We start from the raw sequence: 15,009 nt of genomic DNA, 5'->3' as shown, positions 1-15,009 counted from the left end.
CCTTGGATTAGCCAGGTGAGCCAAACATAATCGCATGAGCCCTAAAAAACAGACAGCTTTCTCCAGCTGGTAGCAGAAGAGACTCGAAGAGCAGAGAGTCAAAGCATGAGAGGGATGTGGTGCACCACTGCCGGCTTGAAGATGGAGGGGGCTGCGTGACAATGAATGTGGGTGACCTCTAGAAGCTGAGGGTACCTCCCAGCCAAGAGCCAAGAGCCAAGAAAATGGGGACTTCAGTCCTACGTGGACCAAGCAGTGGAGTCTACGGCCAACATGAATGGCCTTGGAAACAGATTCTTTCTCTGAGCCTAGGGCTAAAAGCCCAGCCCAGCACAAGCTTGACCGAGGCTTTTCGATTCCCTGAGCACAGAATCCAGATGAGCCCACCAGACTTCTGGCCTCCAGAGCTGAGGAAAGGGTGCTGCTTTAAGGCGCTCAGGATGCAGTCGTGTTACACAGCAACAGAGAAGCAATACAGAATCCAAAGGCGGAAGTGAAGCACTGTAAGCTCCACGTAAGGCTTGCAATGGCCGACACCCAGGAGAGCCGCCTCCAGCAGCAAAGTGAAAGAGGTGAGTCCAGACCCAGAGAAGTCTGAGGAAAGCAGCACCACCATTGACTCCATCGAAGTCATGGCCAGAAATGGCCCAACTCCACCTCACACCTGGTAGAATGGCTATCATAAGAAGACAAGAGGTCACAAGTGTCAGCGAGGATGTGGAGAAAAGGGACCCTCGTGCACTTTTGGTGGGAATGTTGGCTCAATCACTATGGAAAACAGTATGGAGGCCTGTCCCTCAAAAAATTAAAATAGAGGGGCTCCTGGGTGGCTCAGTGGGTTAAGCCTCTGCCTTCGGTTCAGGTCATGATCTCAGGGTCCTGGGATCGGGTCCCGCATCGAGCTCTCTGCTCAGCAGGGAGCCTGCTTCTTCCTCTCTCTCTGCCTGCCTCTCTGCCTACTTGTGATCTCTCTCTGTGTCAAATAAATAAATAAAATCTTTAAAAAAAATTAAAATAGAACTACTATAGGACCCAGCTTCTGGGCATATATTCAAAGAAAGTGAAAACAAGATATTGAAAGATATCTGTACTCCCTTGTTTATCACAGCATTATTCACAACAGCTAAGGTACGGAAACAACCTAAGTGTCCATCAATGGTCGAAAGAATAAAGAAGATAAGGTATATGTATATATACAGTGGGATACTATCCAGCAATGAGAAAGGAGGCATTTGCAACACCATGGATGGAGGATCTTGAGGGCGTCATGCTAAATGAAATAAGTCAGACACAGAAAAGACATGATATAATATTGCTAATATGTGAAATCTAAAAAAGCTGAACTCATAAAAACAAAGAGTAGAATGGAGGTTACCAAGGACCAGGGATGGGGAATGGGAGGGATGCTGTTTAAGGATACAAACTTATGACTAGATGATGTAGAAGTTCTGGAGAGCTAAGCCAAACAGAGTGACTAGAGCCAATAATATTGTCTATTACAGACTTCAAAATCGTTAAGAGACTAGATCTTCAATGTTTTCGCCACCAAAAAAAAAAAGAAAGAAAGAAAGAAATGATAGTTATGTGACGTGACAGAGTTGTTAGCTAACTACTATGTAAATGGTGGTAATCATATGGCAATATATAAATGTATCAAATCAACTCAATATGTTGTATACCTAAAATCCACACAATCTTATACGTAAATTATATTTCAATTAAAAAAGAAAGGAAGAAAAGGCCAAAACTTATTTTGGCAAGAAGGGAAAGGAGGAACCCTTGCTTGTGGATGCTCTGCGTGACTACGCTGGGCGAAACTCTTTCACTGCTTAGAGGAGGGGGCTGCTCTGCAGCTGGTGGAATGAAGGTGAAGGAAAAGGATATACTTGGGGACCTACTGTGAATTCAGGGGCGCACCAAGGGCTGATGACACCCAGATGCCACACCGCTTTGCTGGAGTTTGTGTTCTGGGTGATGGCCCTCAGAGGGGAAGGGCATAGGGGCCTGCAGCCCAAGGAAGCCCTCACTACCTCTTTCTGCAAAGCCAAGATGGTGTTCATTCCTAGGCTTGAAATTCACACAAAAGTAGAATAGTGTATTCTGGACCACTAAACATTCTGGAAGCCTTGGGTGTTCAAGGCTTCTCGCCACACAAGGGAACGTCTCTCACCTGGAGTCGCACACCAGCCTCCTTACGGGTCTTCCAACTCTTGTTCTGTCCCCCTGAGCCTATCTTCAACATAGCAGCTGAACTATCCTCTTAGAAGACATAGGTCTGACCATGCCATCCTCTACCAAAACTTTCCAATGGCTTCTACAACACTTCTGGTGACCTATAAGACCTTCAGTGTCGACCCACCATCACCTCTGGGGACTCCTCTCCCGGCCTCTCCTCTTGATCACTCTACTCCTTCATGCTCCTTAAACAAACCACACTCTCTTCAGTCTCAAGACCTTTCAACCTCTTTTATTTTCCTGGAATGTTTTTTTTTTTTTTTCCCCAGATATCCACTTGCCTCTATCTTCACTTCCCTCAGGCCCTGTTCAAATTATCACCTTATCTGGTGAGCGAGATCTTCCCAGACCACTCCGTAAAGAACACTACCTCTTCCTTACTCTACTTCATTCTCTAATCCCCCTTATCCACTTTATTTTCCACATAGAATTCAACATCATCTGTCAAAAAATTTTTTTGTGTAAATGCTTGGTTATTGTCAGCCTCTCCCCTCTCACATATAATCCCGATGAGCTTATATTATCTTGTTCACTGCTGTTTCCCAAGATCCTCTTGTACTACCTTTCACAGTAATTTTTGATAAATAAATAAACAAGTGAATGAAGGAATGACAGGAAGTCTAGGAGACGTTGGGTTGTCAGACTGAGGCAGTCAAACAATATTGGGTTGCAAGCAATATTGGGTTCAGGAGACCCCAATATAGCAAAACATCAGAGTTGCTATAAGACATTCAAAGACATACTTTCCCTACTAATTCTTTCAGCAAACAATTTCCACGCATCCATCCTGTGCCAGGTATCTATTCCTGCCACAAAAATTTCTCCCACATGGAGGAAGGAGAACACCCCTCCCACAATAATGCACCATGAGAGCAGTATTTTACCACAATTCTCATAGTAGCAATGGTACAGTCTCGAAATAGCCTTGTTACTGGGAAAATACAGCATATCTCTATAAACAGGTGAGAACACTAGGAATTACAGACTTAGAAGGCTGCCTTCTCTCCTGCTTTCTTTATCCTACTAATTTCCTCAGTCTACCTGCTTGCCTTCTTAGCCTCCTCAGTTTAGAATGAGTCCACAAGGAGGAATGTCCCCCTCCAGCTGAATCGAGAAGTTCTCAAGAAGGACACAGAGACTGCAGAAGCCCCATTTGTGTTGGGGTTGTATTCCAAGATGAACCAAGGGCTGAGGCCACCAGATGGGAAGCTGAGGTCATGTTGCTGACTGAAAGGACTGCTCGCAGATGGCGGTGGGGAGCACACGCTGGCTGAGCAGAGGGGTGACAGGACAGGTGACCCAAAGGGGCAGGGAGAAATGGGAGAGCCACCAACCTCCTCCTAAAAAAAGCGATCAGATTTCTACCTCATGACTCCACAGCTGCAGAGTACACCTGGTCTGCATTTTCAGCACAAGGACCAAGTTCCCGTAAAGGTCAGTTTCAAAATCATCAAAAAGGGATCTGCTCAGGGTAGTAGTGCTTGGGCACCTCAAGAAGAACACTCTCAAACGTCTTTCCTTCTCTGGGCAGATTCCACCTTGCACTGTCTATGTCCTTACTTGGATGTGGGAAGAGTATGGCCTAAAAAAATATAGTTTTCCTGCATCATGGGTTTACAGGTGTAAAAGACACAGGTCTCCTTGACCCCATGGACCATGGCCATGGAAGCGGACCCTCCACACAGGAGCCTCATTCTGGAACAGACAGACAAACATCTGCTGGAGCAATGTCAAAGGGAAAGGTAGAGTGTCCCAGTGATGGCTTAAGGAAACCACGCCAGTTCATGACATACGCCCACTGCACAGCTGGGCCTGTGGGCAGCTGCACTGCTGGCCGGCTCTGACCTCTTGAGCTGCCACGGGAAGCCGACAACCTCATCCCTGGACAAATCTGGGAATGGTTAGGCCTATCTCGTTTCCAACATTTGCAACTGTTTTCCAAACATTCCAAAATCCCCTAACTATTTGGCTGGCTCTGTGACACTTAGGAGTTCATTATTTATTTAAAAGTAAAAAAAAAAGCTGAAGCTAACAAAGCAGGTTGTGATGGCCCAAAGTGGAAACAACAGTAGGAAAAGTAACTTGGAGCGCCTGGGTGGCTCAGTTGGTTAAACGTCCGACTTTTGACTTTGGCTCAGGTCACGATCTCAGGGTCGTAGGAACCAGCTGAGCCCAGAAATGACTTCAGATTCTCTCGCTCCTTCTCCTTCTGCCCCTCTCCTCTCTCTCTCAAATAAATAAATACAAAAAAGCTTTTTTTAAGTAACAAAATAATATCATATTCATACAACTGACTTCCATATGTCAATGACAATTACAGAATTCTAACTATATGCAGCAACAAGGAGGAATCTCAAAAACAGAATGCTAAGCATAAGGGGGGGACCAGATGCAAGAAGACAGCAGAGTGCAGACCGCAAAGGCTTTTCATGGAAAATTATATGAAATTCAACAATAAGCATGACTAACTTACGGTGTAAGAAGCCAGGATGGCAGTCGTTCTCTGGGAGAAGTGCCTGAGAGGGAGGCCCAAGGAGGGCTCCTGAGGTGCCCCCATGCTGTGTTTCTGGAACTAGGTGCTGTCATCCAAGAGTGCTCACTTTATAAAAGTCTGTCATGCTGTAGATTTATAATTTTGCATACTTCTCTGCATGCATGTCATGCTTCAGTTCTTAAAAAAAAAAGTTCAGTGATTAATCTTCTGAACATTCTTAATCAACACGTATTAAGTTTACTTTGGCTTACAAAGCCCCATCAGATGGGTCCTACCACCTCTTCCCACCTCATCTACTCTTTGACTTGTTCAGTCAACTCTTACTGTTCTCTCAAGTCAGTCACAAACCTACCTCAGGGCCATTGCACTGGCTGTTGCTTCTGCTTGGAATGTTCTACCCCACAGATATCCACAGGGCCTACCATATAATCCACTACCTCAAAAAGATACTTGTAACCCCATGCCATTACAGCACCATTCATAAGAGCCATGACCTGAAAACAACCTAAGTGTCTATTGACAAGTAAATGAATAAAGAAAATGTGGTATACACACACACACACACACACACACACACACACACACAGAGGAATATAATTCAGCCATGAGAAAGAGGGAAATCCCACCATTTACAACATGAATGGACCTATGCTAAGTGGAATAAGAGACAGAAAATGACAAATACTGTATGATCTCACTTACCAAACAAAACAAAACCCCACAGATGAAGAGCACAGATTAACGGTTATTAGAGTTAGTGAGCTGCGGGTGGGAGAAATAAGTGAAGGGGGTCAAAAGGTACAAACTTCCATTTTTAAGGTAAGTCCTGGGGATACAATTTACAGTATGATATTGTTCTAGAAAAGATATTACATATATTAATTATATTCTAGAGAATATAAGCTCCATGAGGGAGAGATTTCCATGCGTCTGGTTCTCTAACTGTATCCCTAGCACCTCAAGCAATACCTAACACAGACTTGTAACTTTATAAATATGCACGGATTAATGAGGGCATCACACTTAAATGATACACCAGTATTTCACAAACCAATGTTATCACCTTTAACTCATTTATACTCTTTGCCTCATTGAGAGGATTTTGATTTCCCCCGTGTGCATAGGTCTAAGTTAAAATGAGATCTTTGGAAGGCTTAATTTCCTTTAAAAGTTCAGTGGATTATGGGCAGCCATTGATTCAACAGACTGAAAAGATTCAACATTAGCATCCAACCCTTAAGAACGGGGATGAGAAAGGAGAGATAGTTTTATTAGGTGTGTCCACTTTAAGCCAAAATAAATCGCAAAGCGGAATAGCCTCTGTCAATAAATAACCCCTCCTCGGAGCAGCTCGTTTGAAGGTTGGGTCGTGAGTCCTCGTCCTGGGAAAAGCAGGAAATGATGGCGGCAGAAATAGTTCGAATTCTTGGCACTCTTCCAGACTTACTTTCCAGTCCCTCAGTAAATCATTTCCTCCCACAGTTAAACAGTTCCAAGGATGGGATCTCTCGGTAATATTTTTCACAACTGGGTATGAATCTACATCTCAAAATGAAGAGCTTAATTTCAAAAAATTACATTCAAAAAAATGAAATACCCTAAGGATTTGGCTCTGCTAACCTATTCATGTCTTGGAAAACACACCCCTTCTTCTCCGCTGTGGGCTTGATGTACAGGGTCTTCAACAAAATGCCATGACCTTCAAGACTGTTGTAACTTCAGTGGTAGAAATGACGGGATCACTTCTGCAACTGACTTTAAAAAGCAAATTGCACTTCTTTCATTTGTCTTGTGGATGGTGTGGTAGGAAAAATGGCCATAAAGCAGAAGGCCAGCTCTGAAGGTGGCTTACTGAGGGAAGGCGTGGGCCGTGACTCAGTCACAAACCACCACCCAACAGCCATCCAGGTAGAGACGCTCAAGGGTGAGGGACATCCCATGGACGTGAGGCCACCTAAGGAGAAATGGGCTCCAGAAACAGCCAAGCTATCCTCACCTGTTCAAGGGTTAACCCCCAACAGAACGTCTAGCAGCCTAGGAAAAATGTATTGTCCAGAGACTGGTTGATACCATCAGGGAAAGACAAACCCAAGCCAGAATGCAAATCCGCTTCACCACCTCACACCTACATGGTGACAAAGATCAAAAAGTGGAAAAAAAAAAAAAAAAGTCAGCAGTAACAAGTGTTACTGGTGAGCATGTGGAGTCACTGGAACCCTTGGACACTTCCGGGAGGGAATGTAAAATGGCGCAGTCACTGCGGTTAACTGCCAGTCCCTCAAAAAGGTAAACACAGAGTCACCACACGCCCCAGCCATGCTGCTCTGAGTTAAATGAAAACAAATGTCCACATAAAAACTTGTACAATCTTCCTAGCAACATTATCCGTACTAGCCAAAACCTGGAGATGACCCAAACGCCCCCCCACCAACAAACGGGTAAACAAACAATGGAATACAACTTGGCAATGAACAGAAGCGAAGCATGGATACACACTGCAACACAAAGAAGCCAGAAAACGTGCAGCTAATTCAGACGCCAGGCCCGAATCATATGATAGAGACAGAGAGTCAATCAGCAGTTGCTTAGGACTGGGGTTGAGGGAGTGACAGCTAAGAGGTCTGGGGTTTCTTCTGGGGGGTGATGAAACGTTCTAAGTTTGAGTCTGGTGATGACTGTACAATTCTGTGATATACGCTATCACAGAGTTACATATAAAATGTGTAATCACTTTAAATGGGTGAATTAAAGGACTCCTGGGTGGCTCAGTTGGTTGAGAGTCTGACTACAGGTCCAATCATGATCCCAGGGTCCTGGGATCAAGCACTGCATCGGGCTCCACACTCAGCAGGGAGTCTGCTTCTCCCTCTCCCTCCACCCCTCCCCCTACTCATCCACACTCACGCTCTCTCTCTCTCTCTGTAAAATAAATAAATAAAATATTTTTTAAATAAACAAATAAATAAATGGTTAAATTGTATGGTATGTGTATTATATCCCAATGAAGCTGTTTAAAAAAAAATAAGATGTGAGAGACAATGAATAGCACCAACCCTCGTTAAGGAACAAAAAAAGAAAAAGAAGATGCGCTTTGTCCCTCTTAAGAAGGTCACCCTGGCCAGGACTAACTCTCTAGGATAACCAGGGGTGTTGGGCCTGGATTCCTCTGAGTTCTCTTCCTTCCCTACTTAATGACTTACTGAGAAAAGGACCAGTAAAGTGAATATAAAAAATTTCACAAAATATAATGCACTGTACAGATTCATAGCAAGAGGCTCAAGTGACCCTCAAATAGCATAAGACCCCATGAGGCAGGACAGCTAGTGAGGCCTGGAGACGGCTCAGCCATGAGGGAGTTCGTTCGCCATGATGAGGGCGCTCATTAGGCCTCTGATCTCTCTTGCATGGCGCTCTCTTGGTAGGAAAATGGATGGAAATGAGCCATCCGTGGCCACCCAGAATGGTGAAAATGACTCTTGGGTATTTTGCTAAATACAACGTAACCAAAATAAAGAGACTCACATGTCCTGTGGGGCCCGTTGAAAAGCCAGGAAAGACTGAGAACAAAGGTGAACCATATGGCTGATGGCTGAAGGGTTGCTTTCTCTCCCCTCATTCATTAACAGAAAAATAACTAACCGCTGAATCTCTTGACTTTAATCTCATGCACAGTTCTCATTAGGGTTCAATGCCAGGAACTGTTTCTGCCTCACATCTAAATAATTCACAACTGCTCAGAACATCTACCTGGAACCCCCATCAGGGATCAACCTGCTCCACAGGACCATGCTGGCGAGCTGTGGGGGTGTCTCCATCTAAATCCCTGAGGAGCAGGGGCCTGGTCTGCTTCTGAGCCCCTGGCACCCATCTGGAAGGCAGAAACCTCCTGCTGTGGGCAGGTTCCCCCTTCCTGACGTCTCTGCCCAACGCTGACATCTCTGGGGATTATACCTTCATTTACTGAAATTAGGGGTCTTGAACAGGGTTCAAATCCGGCCCACCAGGTGTACTGTTGATTTGGGACTGGATGTATCTCAGTGACCCATCTTCCTAACCTTTAAATAATAAGATAAACAAGATAAAAGGTGCTTGACAGGGGGGCTGGCCCACAACCAGTGCTCAACAAATGGTAGCAATCACTGTCTTCTGATCTGGTAAAGAGTGTGCACTTATGTAGTCTTTTAGCTAACCAGTGTTTGTTCTCAGCACCTACAACGTCCCAGGCAGTGGGCATGTTCTAGACACTGGGATACAGCCGCATCCCTCAGCTCGCAGAGCTGCCAGTATGGTGGGGAAGACAGACACACACAGCAATGAACAAAGCAATGAACAAATTAATAATCAGCCACAGGTGCTACGACAAATGTGACCAGGAGCATTGTGATTTGGAGTGGCACTTTAGAGAGAAGCCTTAGCTAGTGTGCATGGGGGCATGAAAATTCTGTTGCTTTGTTAAAGGTTTCCTGGCTGATCAATGGATCCATGGGGAAATCTTTCTAGGCCCTCCAAAAACTGAGCACGGGATGCAGCCGGGTCATAGATCCAACCAAAGCCTTCACGGCAAGACACATTCACACACTATCTGAGAAGTCTCTTCCCTTTCTGCTCTCCTCCCAGAGGCCAGGCCTCCTTTCTTCTTGCCCCTCAGGCTCCGGGGTCCTCTGGGATCTAAGTAAGTCACCGTTCTCCGGAAGGAATGTCACGCGTCAGATGTCTTTCAACGTCTCTGACTGTTCTTCACACATCACTGAGGGAGTAGAATTTTAAACAGGACCCTTGGGAGGAAAGGTCCTCTTTCAAGACATCCTAAGTGTGCAGGACAGGGAGGCACACAGAGAAGGGGAAGAACATTTATTCCAGTCACACGACAGCGGAGGGAACTGAGATGACAGGATGGAAAAAGAGGTAAGGACGCTCCAACCCCAGAGGTGACCCTCTACCATCCAGCGCATACGTGCAAGACCGCCAAAGAGAACAAAGGAGCTTAGAGAAACATAAAGTCGGCTCCAACATTTCTGGAAGCATACAGAGCCTGAGGCAAACAAACAAAAACAAAACCACATCTTACCCCTAGTTCGAGAAGTGTAACCAACGTAGCCCTAGAAAACAATTCTCTAGGTCATGTGGCCCATACAAACCACATCCCCAACGAGGCTGTATTTACTCCTTAATAAAAGGTGGTGAAAAAATAATGAATAATGTTTTTCTGAAAATAAATAAATTGAAAAAAAAAAAAAAGGTGGTCAGTACTGTTTTCTGAAAGGAAACAGAAAATTCTGAAAGGAAACAGAAAATTCTGGAAAGATGCACCAAAGAAAAAAAAATCTGTGGTAAGTGGTGACCTCTGAAGAGTACATCTGAGGGCAGATGTAAAAAGATTTATTTTTCACTGGGTAGTCTTTTGTATGATTTGAGCTTTTACTAGGTGTTCTGCAATAATTATTAAAGATAAAATATATTATCTCCAAAATAAATGATGGAGGGAAAACTGCTGATTTGAGAGGCACTGTTTATTTATCAATAATTAGAAGTTTTAGGAGTTAATTTCCTTTCTCTAAATCACTGCATGATCCAACACATATAAAAAGAATTACAAGTCACATGGGGCACCTGGGAGGCTCAGCGGGTTGAGCCTCTCCCTTTGGCTCCGGTCATGATCTCAGGGTCCTGGGATCAAACCCCACGTCGGGCTCTCTGCTCGGTGGGGAGCCTGCTTCCCCCTCTCTCTCTGCCTGCCTCTCTGCCTGCTTGTGATCTCTGTCTGTCCAATAAATAAATAAATAACTTTTAAAAGTCTAAAAAGAATTACACGTCACAACCAAGTGAGACATATCCCAGGTATACCAGACAGGTTCGACGTTCAAAAATCAATAATGTAATCCATCACAACAAGCTAAAAAAAAAAAAAAATTAAGGGCACCTGAGTGGCTCAGTGGGTAAAGCCGCTGCCTTCAGCTCAGGTCATGATCTCAGGGGCCTGGGATCGAGCCCCGCATGAGGCTCTCTGCTCAGAGGGGAGCCTGCTTCCCCCACTCGATCTGCCTGCCTCTCTGCCTACTTATGATCTCTCTCTCTCTCTCTCTCTCTGTCAAATAAATAATTTAATTAATTTAAAAAAATTTTAATCTCATGAATCAATAAATTCAGCAAAAGCATATGACAACATCCAATAGCACTCATGATACAAAAAAAATTTTCAGTAAACTAGGAATACAGGGGAATTTTTTCAACTTGATAAAAAATTTCACAAAAAACCCTACAGCTAACATCATACTCAATGGTGAGAAATGCTTAAGTTTTCCCACTAAGATAGGGACAAGGCAATGATGTCCCTTCTCACAAGTCCTTTTCAACGTGGTACAGGATGTCCTTGCCAATGCAAAAAGGCAACAAAAGAAACGGGAAGGAAGTAATAAAACTGTCTTTGTTTGCAGGTGACATGACTGTCTATGTAGAAGATCTGAAAACATCAACAGAAAAGCAAGATTAACATGCAAAAGTCAACCTCTTTCCCATACATCAGCAATGAACAGTGGAATTTGAACCTAAGGCATTGTATGTCACTTATTTCTAGGTACAGAGAAAAAAAATAGCAACACTGACTGAGCTCACAGGAACCAGGCCTTATCTCGAAGTCGAAAGAACAATGAAAATGGATCTGGATCTCTGGGCCCCAGCCCTGCTGGTCACTCATAGGGCAAGTAAGTGTCTTCTCTGCTCTGGGTTTCCAGCGCTCCCAAGAAGGGTGTAGTTCTTTTTTTTTTTTTTTTTTTTTAAAGATTTTTTATTTATTTATTTGAGAGAGAGAGACAGTGAGAGAGCATGAGCGAGGAGAAGGTCAGAGAGCGAAGCAGACTCCCCATGGGGCTGGGAGCCCGATGTGGGACTCGATCCCGGGACTCCAGGATCACGCCCTGAGCCAAAGGCAGTCGTCCAACCAACTGAGCCACCCAGGCGTCCCGAAGGGTGTAGTTCTTGAACTAAAAATCAAAACTCCTTCCCAATTTTCTAAGTCTTCTAAGAGAATAAAGGCACACAGATCTTGCTCAAAATGTCTTGTGCTTTTAAAATTACAAAGCTACAAACCATGGGCTTACCAAAAGTTCAAATGGCACAGAAGTACATACAGACAAGCAAGAAGGCTTCCAGGCATTGCCCGCCCCCACTGGACTCTCAATTCCTCTCTCCTTCCAGAGTTAGTCACTGCAAAGATGCTAAGCTGTGTCATCCAATACGATAACCACAAGCACGTGTAGCTATCTAGATTGAGATATTTAATGAATAAAAATGAAGTAACATCAGAGTTCAGTTTCTCAGGCACATACGTCACATTTTACAAGCTCAACAGCCACGACAGCTAGTGCCCACCAAGTTGGACGGCATAGACAGAAATCAGTTTCAGCAGCACAAAAGCTCTATTGGACAATGCTTGTCTGAAGTGCAGAAGGAGGGCTTTTTCAAATCATCTCACTTCTGTTCAACACTCACTTCCTAGAACCCCCACAACGATTCCCATCAGGCCCTCCCTGGCTGGGCTCAGGACTACCCTAACAGGGTGAGTTGCCCTGGAAAGGCTGTCAGTTTCCTGATCCCTAATTAAGAAAGACTTGCAGGGCACCTGGGTCGCTCAGCTGTTAGGTGCCTGCCTTAGGCTCAGGTCATGATCCCCGGGTCATGGGATGGAGCCCCACATCAGGCTCCCTGCTTCCTGCTCAGCGGGACGCCTGCTTCTCCCTCTCCCACTTCCCCTGCTTATGTCCCCTTTCTGGCTGTGTCTCTCTCGGTCAAATACATAAACAAAATCTTTAAAAAGTAAGGAAGGAAAGAAGGGAGGGTGGGAAGGAGGGAGGGAGGGAGGGAGGGAAGAAGAAAGAAAGGCAGACTTTGCTTTACCACTGGGATCACTGAAGGTCATGGAACCATTACCATCTCAGTGACACATAAAAGTTTAAAACTTTCCCTAAGAACTTGAAAACTTCAGTGTTTGGGGTGATGCTTTTCAGGAAGCACTGAAGCCTTCGAAGCCTGTGATAAAGCACCCAGTGCGCCTTACCTCCAGCTCTAGAAGTAAAGCTAAGCTGCCAAACAGTTCTCCACTCCAGGTCATTCTGGCCCAGGCAAACCACGCCTCAACCACTGCCCAGCAAACAGTAGCCATATGGTTTTCTCAACTCCAACTCTCCACCCTACTGTCTACACCGTCTATGCTGGTAACTGTCAACTTTCCACTGCATAGAACACACCTCTCTGTGGATACATAAAACCACACTGCATTTCCTTTTTTTTTTTTTTTTTAAGATTTTATTTGTTTATTTGACAGAGAGAGCACAAGTAAACAGAGAGGCAGACAGAGAGAGGGAAGCATGCTCCCTGCTGAGCAGAGAGCTCAACACAGGGCTCGATCCCAGGATCCTGAGACCATGACCTGAGCCGAAGGCAGAGGCATAACCCACTGACCACCCAGGCACCCCCATACTGCATTTCTATTAGCTTCCCACAAACACCGTGCCTTTGCCTATGCTCAGTCTTCTGCTAGAATGCCCTTCCTTCCCTAGTGGTACCCCTTCTGAACACACTCCCCCAATTTACTGGCCAGACAATGCCTACCTTCTCTTTAAAACTCATTTGAGACATCATCTCCAGAAAGCCTTCCCTCTCCTTCTCAGGCAAGAAGGAGCCCCGTGGCTACTCCAGAATTTCTGTATGGGGGACACCTGGTAGGTGAAAATCTGGTAAGAAGCAGCAAAGGGAGTTTGTGACTTCTCTTGAAATCACATTTTACAGCAAGGTACAACTTTGGCTAAGATATCTGCATGAAGAGCAAAGTTCTCAAAGATGTTCTTATTCGCAAGTAAATGTGAGTAAGGAAGTATCAGTGATCCCTTTCTAAGAATATCCTTTGGGGTAGTGACTTTGGAGGAAAGCAAGCAGAGATCAGAGGAAGGACAGACCTTCCTTCCTGTTGGAGTCTAAGGGCTCCCACAATATCCTGGTGTCCTCCTATCAGCTGTACCAACTTGAATCTGTTTATATATGCATCTTCCCCACTGGGCTGCAAAGGACCACATTTTTATCTAACTCTGTATCTCTAATACTCAGGCCAGTCCTTAACTGGGGTGCTCGATAAATGCTTGTTGGAGGGTAGGTGGCTGAATGGGTAGATAGGTTGATAGACGAATGAACAGATGGGTGGATGCATGGATGGACAGACGGGGGCTGGAAAAATGGGAGGAAATGCTTTTTTTTTTTTTTTAAGATTTCATTTATTTATTTGACAGAGAGAGATCACAAGTAGGCAGAGAGGCAGGCAGAGAGAGAGAGGAGGAAGCAGGCTCCCTGCTGAGCAGAGAGCCTGATGCGGGACTCGATCCCAGGACCCTGAGATCATGACCTGAGCCGAAGGCAGCGGCTTAACCCACTGAGCCACCCAGGCGCCCCAGGAAATGCTTTCTTAATATTCAATTTTACCTTCACACCAAAGTTTCCTAAAGAATAAAGACCTTGAATCTCAAAATCAATGATCTCTCCCACAACTTCTCTCTCTCTCTCTCTCTGTCTCTCCCTGTCTCTTCTTTTCTCTCCAAGTCTCTCTTTCTCTTTCTCTCTCTCCATTTCCCACAACACTAAAAAAAAAAAAAAAAGTTTTATATTTAACCACCGCTCAATACAAAGGCTGGCATTCCCCACCCAGTGAGTGTATTAAAGAAAGACTGGGGAGAAAGAAGAAAGAAATCTTTAACAATAAATATTGGATAATAGCATTAAAAGCCTCCCTTTCTCTAATGGAGGTACAATTTGGAGATAAACCTAAGCCACCTTCCTCTCTGTGGCATATGATTAAAATCTGCTTTGTTCTTCTAATTTGCTCTTCTCAAATTACCACACTGCTGCTAGCGTTGCAAACTCAGACTTCACAGCTGCCCTTGAATCCACTCTACAACTTTTTCTCCTTTTCTTTTTCCTTTTAATCAGCACTGAATCAAGAAGGTGCCACCTACACTCGGAGAAACGATGTCTCCAAACCTGGAGACAAAAGGTGCCTTTCAAGGTGCCCCTACTATTCCCTGTGCCATGATGGCCCTCGGCAGAAGGGCCTCTCCTTTGAGGTTCGGGAACCCAAGAGGTGAAGTTACCCTTGACAGGACTCCAGGTGCTACGGAGTATTTCTTCCGCCCAACTCGAGAGCTCTTATTCCGCCTCAGCTTTCAAAACAAAGAGAGACTGACAAGGATATGGCTCTTGCCTAACTAACAAATGCTTTGTTTTCCTACGTTTCCAGA

General features: G+C 44.8%; 1 protein-coding gene across 3 annotated transcripts in view; it reads right to left on the bottom strand.

Moving 5' to 3' along the window:
• FRMD3 (FERM domain containing 3) overlaps positions 1–15,009 on the bottom strand; it is a 318,301-nt gene that overhangs the window by 290,164 nt on the left and 13,128 nt on the right. The window contains exon 1 of one of the 3 annotated variants that reach the window (XM_044265821.1): positions 4,709–4,729. The exons of the other annotated variants lie outside the window; for them this stretch is intronic. The gene's annotated coding sequence lies outside the window, so the exon portion shown is untranslated. Of the gene's footprint in view, positions 1–4,708; positions 4,730–15,009 lie in introns of those variants that run through there. 3 annotated transcript variants of the gene reach the window in all.

Source organism: Neovison vison, chromosome 9, assembly GCF_020171115.1.
Source record: "Neovison vison isolate M4711 chromosome 9, ASM_NN_V1, whole genome shotgun sequence".
Classification (NCBI taxonomy): Eukaryota; Metazoa; Chordata; class Mammalia; order Carnivora; family Mustelidae; genus Neogale; species Neogale vison.
This window is presented reverse-complemented; position numbering and strand designations above follow the sequence as displayed.